The following is a 16,231-nucleotide window of genomic DNA, read 5'->3' as shown; positions in this document are numbered from 1 at the left end:
AGGACCCTTACCTAGGGTTACAAGGAAAATTGAAGGATTCAATCCTCTGATAAAAGGAAGTAGCTTTCTCTGTACTGACACAAGGTTGAAATCTAATGACAACAGTAAAGCTTGTGATTAGAAAATTGCAGATGGCAATACAGTTTTACATCTGTAATACTGCTGAGTAGAAAGCAAATGGACAAACTACTGCTCTGTTCTCTCCAGACTAACCACATTGGCGAGCATATCTATACAAATGGCACCAAGTTCCCGGCATCCCTTAAATAGGACAGGAGGTGCGAAGAATCTCCGGGCTCAAAATGGTGTGTCCACTAAAACCAGGAATGTCAGGATCCTGTATGAAGCAGGTGAGCTAAGAAACGCTATCCAGGAAATGAAAAGACTTAGAATTGGAATTTTAGGAATGAGTGAAGTTAGGTGGCCAGGATCAGGTGAAACTCAAGTTAATGACATGACAATGTACCAATCTGGAAATATTGAAAACAATCATCAAAACGGAGTTTGAATAATATTAAACAAAGATGCCAATAAGTCACTGTTGACCTTCATCCACTACTCAGATAGGATGATGTTATTAAAGCTGAAAGGTTAACACTAGATATCAATCTTATACAGGTCTATGCCACTACTGCTGACAAGAATAATACCAAGATCAAAGAATTTTATGATCAATTAAAAATCTAATGAAAAATACAAAGAAACATGATATTAACATTGTTGTGGGTGATTTATACTAAAGTTGGGAAAGATAGAAGTGGATATAATTGGCAGACTGAGAACAAGAAATGAGAGAGGAGATCATCTTATTCATTTCTGCCAAGAAAAGGAACTAATAATCACAAACACATGGTTTAAGCTAACACCCTAAAGGCTATATAGAGATGGGAATGTATGTGTGGAATTATAACGCAGATGATTTATAATAGTCTTAGACATCAACTTGGAAGAAGTTTCATGGAGGAAGGAATTAGAAGCCTAGGATATCATTAGTACTTGGGAAATTGTGAAGGAATATTTGTTAGCAGCAATAGTAAACTGTATTCCACAAGTGAAGAAGAGGACACAATTTGGAATAAGGTGGATGACAAACAATATTAAACAGGAACTGCATGTGAAGAAGCAGCTATGGAAGAGATATAAGGAAACAGGTGAAGAGCAGATGCATGAAGAATATAAGACTCAGGCCAGGAGAGTGACTGGTATGGTAAGGAAGGCGAAACTGGAATATGAGAAGAGATTGGCCCTAAGATCCAAAGAAAATCTTAGGGAATTTTTTAATTATGTTGCCAGTAGGAGGAGAAATGATTGTGTTATAAAAATGGGAATAGTATGACTGATTCAGAGGACATAGCGGAATTATTATGAACACTTTACTGGAGTATTTCATCCTAGAGGAGTAAATTTTAATACTAGAGGGATAGGATAGGTTCAAGATTTAGAGGTGCAGAAGGAAAGTGTGTTCCAAATACTGAGTACCCTGGATGTCAGTAAAGCTGTGGGAGTGGATGGTATTTCACCACCAGTTTTGAGAGAATGTGCTAAAGAACTGACAGCTCCTTTGACCTGGCTTTTCAATGGAAGTCTGGCTACAGGAAAGGTGTCCAGGGAATGGAGGGAAAGTAAGATAGTGCTATTGCATAAGGGCAGTAGCAGACAGAAATGTGTAATTATAGGCCAGTTTGTGTGACATCAGTAGTTGTTAAGATCTTGGAGAAATTAGTGAAGGAGTGTATACAGCATTGGACAGATGAGAGTAATGTTATCTGTGAGTGTCAACATGGATTTGTTAAGGGGTGCTCTTGTTTTTAGTAATATGCTAGCCTTTTATAATAAAGTTAAAAAAGCAATAGATGAGAGAAAAGCGTATACTGCTATTTTCTTGGACTTAGCGAAGGTATTTGACAGGGTGCCACATGATAAACTGATATTTAAGTTGCAGCACATCGGTTTGGATGTCAGGTTGGTCAACTGGATTCAGGATTGGCTGTCCAATAGGTATCAGAGAGTTGTGTATGGTAGGGCAGTTTCAAGGAGGCAGAGGGTTACAAGTGGGGTCCCACAGGGCTCAGTACTGGGACCTATATTGTTTAACCTTTATATCAATGACATTGTCAGTGGATTGCAGGGGGATATTCAGTTGTTTGTAGATGATGTGAAACTGGGAAGGGTTATTAGTAATAGTGCAGATGTGGTAGCCCTGCAAGAGGATATGAATAAGCTAGACAGATGGGCGAATGACTGGGGAGTGGGGGTGTCAGTTTAATGCAGCAAAATGTAAGGTCTTGAGGTTTGGGACACATCGATGCGACGCTGCATACTCTATTGGAGGAGCTATACTTTAGGAAGTAGGGGAGATAAGAGATCTGGGGTTGATGATTGATAGAAACCTGAAATTCAGGGCACACATTGCGAAGGTGGTGAAGGTAACATAGAGGATTGCTGCAATAATGAGAAGGATGCTGACCTGCAGAGATAAAAGAGTTATCATTCCGTTGTATAAGACCCCGATCAGACCACACTTACACTATTGTTCTCAGATTTGGTCCCTAGGATTTGAAGGAGGTAAATTGACTGTGGAAAGGGAACAAAGATGGTTTCAGAACTGTACAATGTTAATTATGAGGATCGGCTGAGGGAATGTGGACTGCAGAGTTTGGTGGATAGAAGAAGGAGTGGTGATATGATTGAGACTTTTAAACTGGTGAGAGGTGGTTACAGGGTTGACACTGGGGAGTTCTTTCGCTTGGTTGAACAACGGGAAGGAGTCATGACAAGGGGCCATCCCTGTAAGTTACGAAAGGAAACTGTGAGAAAGAGGGGTAGGAGTGGTTTCTTTGCATGGAGGGTGGTTGAACCATGGAATGCATTGCCTGATAGAGTGGTGAGAGTGAGACCTATCAATGAGTTTAAGGAGTGGTATGATAGACTTTGTGTTTCCTAAGAGGGACCTCCCGCGATGAGTCTTTTGACTCCATGGAGGCCTGAATAATAATAATATATACTTGGCAATCACCACAGGATAATAATACAAATAGTGTTAGAAACCAAATTGATTACTTGCTAATTAATCAATGATTTCAAAGTTTCACCCTAGTGTCGATATTGCTTCTGATCATGATCTACTGGTGACAGAGTTAAAATTTAGACTGAAAGTTATACTTAAGAAACATCAACAAAAAAGGTTTGATCTAGGAAAGTTAAAAAAAAACCCAAGTCAAGATCTGAATCAAGATAGATCACTTATCAAGAATGATGAATCATGGAACAAATTCAAATCTGTCTATGAAGACAGATTTTAATTTGTCCCATTCATGAAATACGCCAATACTTTGTGTCCTGATAGAGTAGTAAAAAAGAAAGACTGGATAACTGAAAGTTCTTTCTCTCATGGATCAACACAGATCATACAAAAATCATAGTCAAACAAAATATAATTGCAATGAAATGAAGATTGATTCAACCAGAGAGGCAAGGATAGAAAAATCAGAACTCTGTGGTAGACTGAGATGCACCACTATAGTGAATTCATAAATCCTGAAGAAAGCACGGATTGATTCAACCAGAGAGGCAAGGATTATCAAACCAACTTCTTTTCCTCTTTTTATTTCGTCTACCTTTGTTCTTTAGAAGATCTTCCATCACTTGATATCAAAGACTACAACCTTCAGCTGTTCAAGAAACACACAATATTACTCGGTTCTTATTATCCTCTTGCCCATACATGCACTGATGTGCAATAGGTCTTGCAACCTTTCATGTGTATATCAGGTTAAAAATCACCTATTTCCAAGTCACTACTTCCACTGTGATTAAAGCCTAAGGTGAGTAACACAGGTTGCTATTTCTCACTTGCATTTTTAATTTACAGGAAGCATAATTCTTTACCATGCTATTTGCACTATAGTCTTTAAATGGTGGTGAGCTTGATGATAACTTGTTATTGAACTGTGCTCTGACAATATGACAAAGCCATAATGAAAACAATTAATCCTACTAATTAGATTATCATGAGTTGTTTCTAAAATTAGCACAAGCAAACTTCATCATCTTATGCTAATTAGGTTAAGGATTAAAATGAGAATATGAATTCTCTATTATAATATAATTTCTCTCTTATTCTGTATAAATTGATGTAGTCAACTACAATACCAGCTTTGCTCAAATCTGTTGTCTATTTCCATATCTTATTTGCCGTCTTCATTAAAAATTGCACCTAAACAGCTGAAATGTTTTACTTGTTCTGTAGTTTTCCTATTCAGGATGCAGTTGATATTTTCAATGCACTTGCTGCTGATGTTCAGATCAAATTTATTACAGCAATTATTCACATTGCTTAAAGAATTCTATAGGTTCTAGTATCACATAACATATTCCTTGAAGGATTAATACAAAAGGAAGTAGTGAGTAAAAGGGTAAAAAGTAAGTTTTTGCATTGAGAGTGGCAGAAGCATGGAATGCAATGCCTGAGATGGTAAAACTGCAAAAAGCAGATGAGTTTGAGGAGCAGTATGATAGACTTTGTGCTGACTAGTATTGACCTTCCACAATGAGTTGTGACTGGAGGTCAAGAAAATAATACACCAAGAGTTTTTTTTTTTTTTTTGTTTTGCACTTATGGCCAAATCATCCAATGGTATGAGGTCAGTGTACATCTGTAAATTGCATGTATTTTTATGGCTGGTTTACTTATTATAAGAACACATGCCACACTGGCCTCAAAGAATAAAAATAGGTCATGAGTGACCTATTTTTAGTAATCCCCAATAATTTCCTCAAATTAAAAAATAAATCAAGTGGGCACATTAATATAGGTAGAGAAATTACAAACATGGCTGATGATTCCTCAATATCCCATAACCCTTCAGAATGTCTGGAACTGAAATGTTAGAATGACAATATTGGAGTTCTGACAACTAATTTGGAGAAAAATTTTATCTCCATTATCAATCTCCTGAAAATACATATCAGGAAGTTGATGACGTTATCTGGACAAACAAGGAAGATTCACTCTCTCCGCTCTAGAAAGTATCATCCAAGAAAGTGACAAAAATATCTATTTGAACAATGAAGGAGGGAAAAGAGCTACTTTGATCTCCTTACAACTGTATTTGGACAACAATTACAAATTAAAATGCTTGTAAAAATAATACTATATTATTATTATACAGGTATCTTCATGGAGACAGAACTCATTGCAAAAGACCCAAACTATCATACCTCTTCTTGAACTCATTTATAGACAAAGCACTTCACAACTGAGTGAGCAATGCATTCCATTCATTCACCACTCTTCAAGCAAAAAAATCTAGTCCTCACACCCTTGTTAACTACACTCTTACTTAATTTCCAGGGATGATCTCTTGTTCTTCCACCACTATCCCACTGCTGAAATATTTACCCTGTATCAATCTTATAAAAACCTTTTAGCAATTTAAACATGTTTCTATCATATCTCCTCTTCTCCACCTATCAAATAACCTCTGTAATCCACAAACTCACAATCTACCAATGTAGAGAGCATTCCTTACACCACTCACCAACTTGGTCACTCTCCTTTGAATCTTTTCCACCACTTCCTCTCACCAAGGAATCCAAGCAACCAGACCTGAGCACAGTGATCCAGATGTGGATGTATCAATGCCTTATAATATTTAATAGTCGCATCCTCCCAACACTACCACATGGAATAAGCACAATCCAAAGAGCCACAGAAAGGATATCATGCAATAAGCTCAGAGTATATCAGGTAGATACCTGGAATAATGTAATTAAAACAAAAGTAACAAGAAAAGATGGATAGCATCAAAATCAAAAATAGTTACTAATAGTATTACAAAAATGTTAAGATTCAGAAAGATGTGAGATTTCTATTGTCAAAGCACGTGAGAGGAAAAGTGAAGTGGAGACAACTGGTCCAAAATAGTACGATCTGTAGCCATGGAGCAATCAATAGCTGAAATCATAGGTCTACTAGGATAAATAGTACATTTTTTTTTTTAAGAAAAAAAAAACTAGTAATGACTCGTATTTATGGTGGAATGATTTTCGACCGAATGAGTTTTGATACATTGACACCTAACGTAATAAACACCATTCACAGTCAGTAATCTTAATTGGTACTGAGGAAAACCTTAAAAACTAATATACTTAATGTAATTATTTCATAACGAAATTGCACTAAGGCGAAACCAATCACCATCACGAGTTAGTTTTCGTATAGATCAATTTCGCCCATTACTTATTCTTATAAATTGCATCCCCCCCCGCGCCACTTTGGAAAACAAATTATTCAGTATGGCGCAAAATTTGCCAGTGCAAATAACTAGTGTTCAATACCATCAAATTGTTAATTATTTTTTTCCATTGGAAATTTTTTTCTAGTAGCAAAATAAATTTTGCTCCAAAAATATTTGAAAAGAATTTGATGATTCTTCGTATATTGAAACATGGTTAAAAAAAAAACAATTTTGTGTGTTAAGATTTACCTGTTATATGCAGTATATATTCTGAAGTATAAAAGGAGAACGTTCAATATTTCTGACTATTTTTAAAATATAATTATGGATAAAAATATATATATTCACTTCATTAATTAAATACTAAAAAGTTTGTAAAATAACAACTAAAAGACAATGCATATAACACATCAACATCATCTCTGCAGACATCTGTAGTCAAAATTCGCTCCAAACGTTTGAATTACGAGAGTGTACTGTTCTAACCAATGACGTAGCATGCATAGAGCCCTCTATTGGATGTTTCATCAATTGGTACGCGCTTACCACCATAGTTACTTCAAGAAATTGCGTGTGTGTGGTTGGGTTAACTATATTTAAGTCGTGTTTGTTAAAGATTTATTTATATATATATATACTAGTCGGAATTTTGTAAGTCGGGTCCTTTTGCATTGTTTGAAATGTATTTTTTGCTTTTAGAAGATAAGTCTTTTTACGTTGTTTGAAATTTGTTTCTTTGGAATTAATCAAGTTGACGTCGTAAAACAGATTAGTATGCTTTTCTAATTTTCAGCTTGGATTTTGTTGTATGGCTTTAACATCCGCTGGTAAAATAAATTAGCACAGCACTAGACAGATTACTACAAAGCAGTTTTTTGTTTGGTATAATTATATTAAAAGATGTCATATAACTTAAGGTTTTTGAAAACTAGTAGAGCTGAGAATTCTCAATACTTTTGATAATCTGCTCATGAGCTCTGCTTAAAAACTGATTATACCCAGTTAAATGTATCCGGGCATACTGAAAATGTACCTTATTTCACATTTATATATATATATATATATATATATATATATGCATGGAGGTTCATTTACTCGTTAAACATATTTTTTAAAAGAATTGAATGACATAAACCGAGAGAAAAGGAAAAAGGTTTAATAGTATCACACGACTAGTTTCGGCTTTTTACAGCCTTCTCCAGGTGTTTTTATAAAAAAAAGAAAAAACATTAAACATTGAAGATAAAAAAAAAAGCACAGGAAAGTCACTATACATATTTAACGTGAAAACATTGTAGTTAACGTATTCAAAGCTGTACCTTCGTTGGCCACATTGTTGGGTGAGTGCGTGCGTATAGCATCTCGTGAGCGCCAGTATTTGATCATCTGGGAGGTTGTAGCTTAAATTATTATTTAAATATACAGGGTTGAGGATGATTTCTGTAGATTCCACAATTTTTCTCTCCAATTCGTCACGGAAAATGTTGTTAGATCTATCCCAAAGGATTGTATGACTATGGGTTTTCATCATCAGAATCGGCCGAAAAAATTTTCCCTCCTCAGAAACTTGGAATTATTTCTACTTTGGGACATAGAGCTCGCTCTCTTCTTGATGACCCAGATGAACTTCGTAAAGAAATCAATTTTCTAAGATCTACTTTCAGACTGAATGGTTATTCTCAAAAAAATATCTTTTAATCCTCCTAGTCACCATATTGAAGAAATGAATAATGTTAAAGACAATATATCTATACCATACATAAGCTCAGTCTCTCAAAAATTAGCCAAGGTTCTCAAAAAATATAACATTTTGAACTTTATTTACTCCGCTTCCTAAGATCCGCTCTCTAGTGAGCTGTCCAAAGCCTAGCCATCACAATCTAAAATATCCCAGTGTGACTGCGACATTCCTTACTTTGGCCAGACGGACAAGTCTATTGAATTGTGTTTGTAGGAGCACAGGAGGGACCCCGATTACAAGAGAACATGTGCCAGTGCTTTATCCAGCCATATCCTTTTTTTGGTTGATTCTGATGATTCTATCCTATAGTCATACAATCCTTTGGGATAGATCTAACATTTTCCATTGCCATGACGAATTGGAGAGAAAAATTGTAGGATATAGAGAAATCATCCTCAACCCTGTACATTTAAATAATAATTTAAGCTAATACCCCCCCCCCTCCCCGAGACTGTCATTCTGCTGTGATCAAATACTGGCGCTCACAAGATGCTATACGCACGTTCTCACCCAACAATGTGGCCAACAAAGGTACAGCTTTGAATACGTTAACTACAACATTTTCAAGTTAAATATGTATAGTGACTTAACTGTGCTGTTCAGTTTTTTATCTTCAATGTTTAATGTTTTTTTCTTTTTTTATAAAAACACCTGAAGAAGGCATAAAAAGCCAAAACTAGTTGGGTGACACTATTAAACCTTTTTTCATTTTCTTTCAGTTTATGTCATTCAATTCTTAAAAAAAAATATATATATATATATATATTAATTATATTAAAAGATGTCATGTTAAGGTTCACTTTTGATAATCTGCTCATGAACTCTGCTTATATACTGATCACACCAACAACCCAGTTAAATGTACCCAGGCAAAGTACTGAAAATGTACCCTATTTCACACACACACACACACACACATATTATCTGGTCTCTTTCTTTTGCCTAAAGGTGAGTTTAGAAAATATTTTACCTTGGGTATAATAAATGTTAAAGATACCAAGCTATTTTAAACCTGGTTTTTACTCCATTTCCCAAGTAAGCAAACAGACAAACAAGTCAAGTTTGCACCTGCAAGTGTTGCAAGTCTAGCTGACCCTGCACGTAGTGCAAGACCAAGGCAACTCATGGTAAAAGTAGAATAATCTCTGATCTAAATATTAAGATTAGTGATCAGAGCTTATTCTACTTTTACCATGAGTTGCCTTGGTCTTGCACTACGTGCAGGGTCAGCTAGACTTGCAACACTTGCAGGTGCAAACTTGACTTGTTTGTCTGTTTGCTTACTTGGGAAATGGAGTAAAACCAGGTTTAAAATAGCTTGGTATCTTTAACATTTAAAGGTGAGTTATCCGGTATCGTATGGAGGCAGTAGGTTTCACCCAGAAACTCAAGTCTGCTATTACATGTTGTGAAATTCACAGCATGTAATAGTGGACCCTGCACCTGCAGGATAAAAACGCTAGAAAGAAGAAGATATATATATATATATATATATATATATATCTTATTATATTTGTTTGTTTGTTTGCTTACACTTGGATAAATGATTAAACAAGAATATAATTTCTTGCCATCTTTAATTTAATTTATATCCAGGTGAAAAATAAAAACTTTCAGTTAGCTCTTATTTTAACAAATGATAACTAACGGTGGATTTAATATAATCATCATCATCAAATTCCTGCCATGTACCCTCCAGGGGTGTACAGGATATGATAGTACTACATGAAAAAAATTACATCATTATTAATTTCCTGTCTACAATTTTCCTCCAAATCAGTCTGTTACTTGTCAAGACTCCAACATTATCAGATCTTATATTTCTATCGTCTAAAGCATTTTGTACCGTATCAATCCACCTATATCTTGGTCTTCCTATGGGTCGTTTTGCTGCCAACCTGGCAGAGAACACTTGTTTTGCTAATCTTTCCTCTCCCATTCTGTTTAAGTGACCATACCACCTGAGATTAGCTCTGCTAACGCATTCCTGGATGCTGACAATGTCAAGTTCTTTCCTAATATCCTCGTTTTTAATATGATATTGCCATTGATGCCATCTGTTCATGCCTATAATCTTTCTCAGGACTCTCATATCTGCGGTCTCTAGTCTTTGATCAAGTGTTTTACTTCTAACCCAGCTCTCAGATCCATAAGTTAAAACTGGTTTGAACACTGTCTTGTACACAGCTAATTTAGTGTTCCGACTAATTTCTCTCTTATTCAATTGACTTCCCACCATACCAGCTTTGCTGATTCTGTTGTCTATTTCTATATTTAATTTACCATCTTCAGTAAAAATCACGCCTAAATAGCTGAAATGTTTTACTTGTTCTACAGGTTCTCCATTCACAACACAGTTGACATTTTCAATTATTCTGCCTATTTTCATTGTCTTTGTCTTTTTATTGCTGACCTTCATACCATATCTATTACAACAGCTATTCAATTTAGTTAGAGAATCTTGCAGACTTGTAGCAGATTTATTTAGAAGTATAACATCATTCGCATAAAGCAAAGAGCTGACATTAACATTTCCAATTTTGATATCATGTTTAATACCACTTTCCTTCATAATGTGATCCATATAGATAATGAATAACAGAGGGGATAATGTACATCCTTGTCTCACACCAGATTTAACATTAAACCATCTTCATATACTTCCTTCAATTCTAACTGCTGACTTACAACTCAAAGACTAAGTATTGCTTGATATAATGCCCCATTGACACCATATAACTCTAGCGTATTGAATAGCTTCTCTCTTGGCACCTTGTCATATGCCTTTTCCAGATCAACAAAACTTAAATACCGATCTTTGTTATACTCTCATGCTTTCTCGACTATTTGTCATAAAGTGAAGATCTGATTCTGACAGCCTCTATTTGGCCTGAATCCAGCTTGTTCTTCACCAAGCTTTTCTTCCACAATTCTTCTCAACCGTTTCTCAAGTATACTTGCATAGATCTTGCCAGGAACACTCTGTTGGATTCTGATTATGTAGAAATTAGAATAAATGTTGTTTGATTCAGAATCCAACATGATTTTCCATCACAAGAACTACATTTGTAAATATTATTTAATGTAAATAACATAAATTATAATTTGATATCATATAACTGCCTTAATTATATCAAATATTTAATTATTTAATCTAAGGAAAGTGTTAATGATAATGAGGTTCTGTATTAAATATTAAGCTGTGTTATTTATTGTTATGTCAATATTGTAAGAACTCATATTTGCAATTTAACTACGCATTTATTGAAAAGCAAATATTCCAATTATTCCTGTTTTGTGAAAGCTTAACGTTATGTAATAACTCAATGTAGTAGTATAGCCTAATGTAACATTCGCGAGAATGTTTACGTTTATCGGTTGTCATAGAGACGCGTGAAATAAACGAGTGCGAGTAGAACAGAGCATGGACGAAAGAAAAGAAAACAAAAATGTATACGAAGTAAAGGGAGTCGGAACGGAATTTTGGAAGTAAAAGGTAGCAAGGGGATAAACTAGAGAAGTAGAAGTAAATAAAAGGTTCTTAAGGGTAGGAGTTAAGTGGATATTTTTTTATAGTGAGCAAGGACGAAACGAATTTTATAGTTAGCTGGAAGTGTAATCAGCAGTAATAATAAAAAGGAAATTAATGCTACAATCAGATAAAATAAAAAGCTGGACGTTTAAGGAAGAATTCTGAATGAACCTGGCTATTCTAGAATTGTGGCTTATTTCCGATTTGCCCTAAAAAGAACCTCAGTGTTTTAATTAGTTTATGAGTGGTAACGACGATAGTTGAAGTACCCAATAATTGATGTCTGGCATTCTGAATGCGATTGATAGTGCTTTAAGTATAACTGTGGATAAGTCTTGTTGATGTGTTTTTTATTAAGTAAGATAAATAAATTCCAAAAGTTTGCTCACAACATAAATGATGTACTAGGAACTATTTCCGGTAAGGTTTATCATAGTGTATTATTTCAATGCTTGAAGAATTGTGTGTTAATTACGCTATGCTTAACGCTACTTTAACTGTGGAAACTCTTTGTGAATGAGAGTTGGAGATAAGAATTGTTTGAAAGATATTTTCAGCTATTTGTGCCTGTGATATTTTGAACTTATAGCATGACTGAGAATTGTGTGAAAACTGACTAGATTGGATGTTCTGTTTATTTAATTAAGTGTAGAAACTTTGTAACCCAGAAGCTGAGAAAGTACATGTAAAAACTTGGAAGATTGTCCTATTGTGATTATCTAAACTTAATGTTTGACTTGTTTCTAGTATAAGGAAATTAGAAGAAAAATTTATGTATGTGTTATATGACCTATATTAAATGTTTCATTTGTTAATCTAACTATTGTATTTGCCTGAATTTCTTTTTACTGCACCGTTCACAAAAATTCGAATCTAGTGGGAATCCCAGAAAGAAAATAAATACTTCGGCCTGATTGAATGAAAAGACTGCTAAATAACTTTGAATTGATCCTACTATTTCATGTAGACTTATCTAAGGATAGAGTGGCGCAGTATAATAGAAATTTCTCTACCCTTAGATTAGTGATCAATTTACAATTAGTTGTTTTATTTTATGAAAGTGACTTGTAACAAGATGGCGGATTAGACCAACAACATGATAATAGAACATCACGACAACTCAGTAGGGAAATACCTCTGTAATTCTCACATGCAGTTTTATTTCCCTTTTTATATATGGGTGCTATGAGAGCTCTACTCCAGTCATCGGGAATTCGTCCCTCTGTCCAGGCTTTCTGAACTATGCAGCGCAGCCACTGTAAGACTCTTATACCACCATACTTCAGCATTTCTGGTCGAATATCATCTACTCCTGCTGCCTTTCCACATTTCAAGCCTTTGATGGCTTTTTCTACTTCTAGTATGGATATGTATTCCTGACTGCATGCCTGGTCAGTGTTTTTTACCACTGTGCTGTCATCACTGCTTGTTTAATAGGTCATAATAATATTATTATTATTATTACGTCACACCTCCGAGAAGTCCAAAGACTCATCAAGGGAGGGAACCTATATAGATAGTTAAACCAACACGTTTCACCACATATTCTAGTGGCTTCTTCTGGTTTAGGAAGAACAAAAAAATACAGTAAGTAGTAAAGATCAACTATTATATAACTAAAATGGAACATGTAGGAACCACTGCACAAAAATAAAAAATATATACAAGTACCTACTTTAGTACCTATTAAGCCCAGTATTAGTTATCATATTTTAATTTTGGTCAAAAATCTGCATACGCATCATAGCTCTTATTTTTTTTAAATATTTTAATTTTTTTTTCTTTTGCCGAACTCATACAATTCATGAAAATTTTCATAAAATGTTATTTGAAAGGAATTGTGGTAATGAACCATTACCTGCTAAATATTTTAATCAAGAACAATATGATGCATATCATCATCTTCAAATTCCTGACATTTACCCTAGGGGTGTACAGGATATGATAGTACTACATGAAAAAATTACATCATTACTAACTTCCTATCTACAATTTTCCTCCAAATCAGTCTGTTACCTGTCAAAACTCCAGCGTTATCAGATCTTATATTTCTATCGTCTAAGACACTTTGTACTGTATCAATCCACTTACATCTTGGTCTTACTCTGGGCCGTTTTCCTGCCAACCTGGCAGAGAACACTTGTTTTGCTAATCTTCCCTTGCTCATTCTGTTTAAATGACCATACCACCTGAGATTAGCTCTGCTAATGCATTCCTGGATGTTGACAATGTCAAGTTCTTTCCTAATATCCTCATTTTTGATATGGTATTACCATTGATGCCATCTGATGCCTCTAATCTTTCTCAGGACTCATATCTGCAGTCTCTAGTCTTTGGTCAAGTGTTTTACTTCTGACCCAGCTCTCAGATCCATAAGTTAAAACTGGTTTGAACAATGTATTGTAATAGCTAATTTAGTGTTCCGACTAATTTCTCTCTTATTCCACATGAATTTATTCAATTGACCACCTACCATACCAGCTTTATTGATTCTGTTGTCTATTTCCATATTTAATTTACCATCTTCACTAAAAATCGTGCCTAAGTAGCTGAAATGTTTTACTTGTTCTATAGGTTCTCCATTCACAATGCAGCTGATATTTTCAACGATTCTACCTATTACATTAAACCATCTTCCTGTACTTCTTTCAATTCTAACTGCTGACTTGCAACTCAAATAAAGACTAAGTATTGCTTGATATAATGATCCACTTACATCATACAACTGCAGCATATTGAATAGCTTCTCTCTTGGCACCTTGTCATATGCCTTTTCCAAATCGACAAAACTTAAATACAGATCTTTGTTATATTCCCATGCTTTCTCGACTATTTGTCGTAAAGTGAAGAGCTGATCCTGACAGCCTCTATTTGGCCTGAATCAATCCAGCTTGTTCTTCACCAAGCTTTTCTTCCACAATTCTTCTCAACTGTTTCTCAAGTATACTTGCATAGATCTTGCCAGGAACACTCAGTAGGGAAATACCTCTGTAATTCTCACATTCAGTTTTTTTTTCCTTTTTTATATATGGGTACTATGAGAGCTCTACTCCAATCATTGGGAATTCGTCCCTCTGTCCAGGCATTCTGAACTATGCAGTGCAGCCACTGTAAGACTTTTATACCACCATACCTCAGCATTTCTGGTCGAATATCATCTACTCCTGCTGCCTTTCCACATTTCAAGCCTTTGATGGCTTTTTCTACTTCTAGTATGGATATGTATTCCTGACTGCATGCCTGTTGAGTGTTTTTACCACTGTGCTATCACTGCTTCTTTCATTTAGCAGTTTTTCAAAGTAATTACTCCACACTTCAAGGATATCTTTTTCTCCCATTTTCATGTCACCTTTATCATCTCTAACTCCTTTTACAGCACTCTTTCTCTGGCTGAATCAGTCAGGGTTTTCTTCAAGGCTTGCCACTGAATCTCCAAGGTTTGGTTCCTGTTCTCAAACTCTTTCATTTTTTCTTTAATAATCTGTATGTATTTTAGTCCACAGTTCACATTTGAGAGCTGCTCAACTATGAATTTGTGCACATTTTTATGTTGGAACATGGTGTTAGTAATAACCTGTCCATGTCTTGAGCAGAAATCCAACAGGTATTTGCCATTATTATTAGCTTTGCTCTTTTCTCCAAATTTTTCGAAAACATTTTTGTATGTCTGACAATTACTTCCTACTCTGCTATTTAGATCCCCAACAAGGACCAACTTTTCCTTTTTCATTGTGCCAGTTGCTTTTTCTAAAGCATCAAAAAATTCCTCCACTTCTACCTTAGTAGAGCCTTTTGTGGGACCATAAGCACAAATAAGTCTCATTATCCAGTTCCCCATTCTGATAGTTGCCCACATCACACTACTTGAGACTGCCTTCCATTCAAGAAGATTAGCCTTGTATTTAATGTAGAATACTATGGCTGCTCCTTGTTTTCCTTGATTGTCATTGCCTGAATATAACATTTTGTATTTATTGCTCAGAAAGATCTCGCCAGTTTTTGTCTTTTTTTGTTTCAGTCACCTCTATTAAGTCGATCTGGTACTTATCTAATTCCTCAGCTAGCTCCATTTCTTTGACATTCAGGTTTTTATCTTGATAGTACCGATCTTTAACTCTGGTGATGTTGAGTTGGGGTGTGCTTTCAGATTTTTATGATTTAATATGATACATATTAAAAATAATAAAGTGACAATTGTTCTAGAAATAAGTCTGTAATTAAAAATTAGTATTTTACCCATTCGTTAAAGGTTTTTTTCAGGAACTATGTCTAATACTAAAATAAATGACAAATGGCTTCAGTTTGGTAATACCACATTACAAAAGCAAAATGGATATTAGATCCATCGTTATATCAAAACCACACTTGGAAACTATATAAGTTTTGTAAGGTAAGTTTGTAAAACTCATCCCTTAATGAATCTTTGGACTGCCTGGAGGTGTCAAGTAATAAAAGTCAGTTATAGAGCTTATGGGAATACGCTCCCCAGCATTCATGAGTTGCCTTAGTGTAGACTTCTTAAAAGGCATAGGTGCCTCCCAAGCGTCTATATATTTTCCTTTTATTAGTTAATTTTGATAAGGTTTCACTGGTTTGACAGTTGTTTCTTTATTTTAGTAATCACTTTTATGCATCGACTGAGAGTTTGCTTACGAAAAATATATTTCTCTGACATTTTTAGTTCCTTAGTACTGAATGAGAGTTTTTCCTCTCAAGGTT

The 16,231-nt window shown here is 35.0% G+C and overlaps 2 protein-coding genes across 3 annotated transcripts in view; one reads left to right on the top strand and one right to left on the bottom strand.

Moving 5' to 3' along the window:
• Positions 1 to 6,685, bottom strand: part of LOC150107051 (uncharacterized) — a 42,925-nt gene extending 36,240 nt beyond the window's left edge. The window contains exon 1 of the mRNA XM_090393414.1: positions 6,489 to 6,685. The gene's annotated coding sequence lies outside the window, so the exon portion shown is untranslated. The remainder of the gene's footprint in view (positions 1 to 6,488) is intronic.
• The window catches only part of LOC150107050 (tRNA-splicing endonuclease subunit Sen34-like), a 225,015-nt gene that overhangs the window by 173,951 nt on the left and 34,833 nt on the right, over positions 1 to 16,231 (top strand). The gene's annotated exons all lie outside the window — the stretch shown is intronic.

This window comes from Typopeltis vanoorti, chromosome 5 (assembly GCF_054136105.1).
Source record: "Typopeltis vanoorti isolate ZY-2024b chromosome 5, IOZ_Tvanoo_1.0, whole genome shotgun sequence".
NCBI classification, from domain to species: Eukaryota; Metazoa; Arthropoda; class Arachnida; order Uropygi; family Thelyphonidae; genus Typopeltis; species Typopeltis vanoorti.
This window is presented reverse-complemented; position numbering and strand designations above follow the sequence as displayed.